The sequence below is a fragment of the Neopsephotus bourkii genome, unplaced genomic scaffold (assembly GCF_033783945.1).
Source record: "Neopsephotus bourkii isolate Nb327-2 ecotype Australia unplaced genomic scaffold, CSIRO-AGI_Nbou_v1 NB_1765, whole genome shotgun sequence".
In the NCBI taxonomy this organism is placed as follows: domain Eukaryota; kingdom Metazoa; phylum Chordata; class Aves; order Psittaciformes; family Psittacidae; genus Neopsephotus; species Neopsephotus bourkii.
The window spans coordinates 5,742,957-5,743,637 of NW_026902239.1; positions in this window are offsets into that span (position 1 = coordinate 5,742,957).

Below are 681 nucleotides of genomic sequence, written 5' to 3' on the forward strand. Positions count from 1 at the left end.
TGCAATATTAGCTATTCATGAATCATTTCCCCACTCACACATATCTGTATTTCTGTTTTCATATCTATGCACTCTGAATAAGTTTAAGCAATGCTAAAACTCTCTCCTGGTACACTGGTTGAACATTTGTGTCCTGTTGTGTTCCGGGAAATAAAAAAGGTGGGTGAAAAATAGAGGTCACAAGTCATTGCAAAAAGCAATGCCTATTCTTTCACAGTTATAGTTAATCTGTCCTCAGAAAATAGCTAATACCTGGAGTTAACAGTAGGAAATTTTGCTAAAATTTCTAGCCCATGAATACTGAAGAGTGTATGAACACAGGGAAAATTTCAAACAAAATTGAGACATCGTAATCTTAACAGCTGTATGTGCCCTGGCAGGTTTTTTTAGCACATAGAACTCCTCTCATTCATTAATCATTGTTTCAGGAAATGAATAATGACATAGATTGTACTATAACCAATTCTTTAAAGTGAGAAGTGTGCATGGTATCATCCAGTTTACTGAAAGTCAGAATCAGGAGAAGAGCCAAACACTGTTCTATTTGTAACTCATGAGACCATGACAAAAATAAAGGGCGATCACTTTTTTGGAGGACTGACAGAGAAGGCTCTTTTAAATGCTTGTTGACTGCTACATCTTCTTTCTAGGAGTTAACAGAAATACACTACAACCAGACTC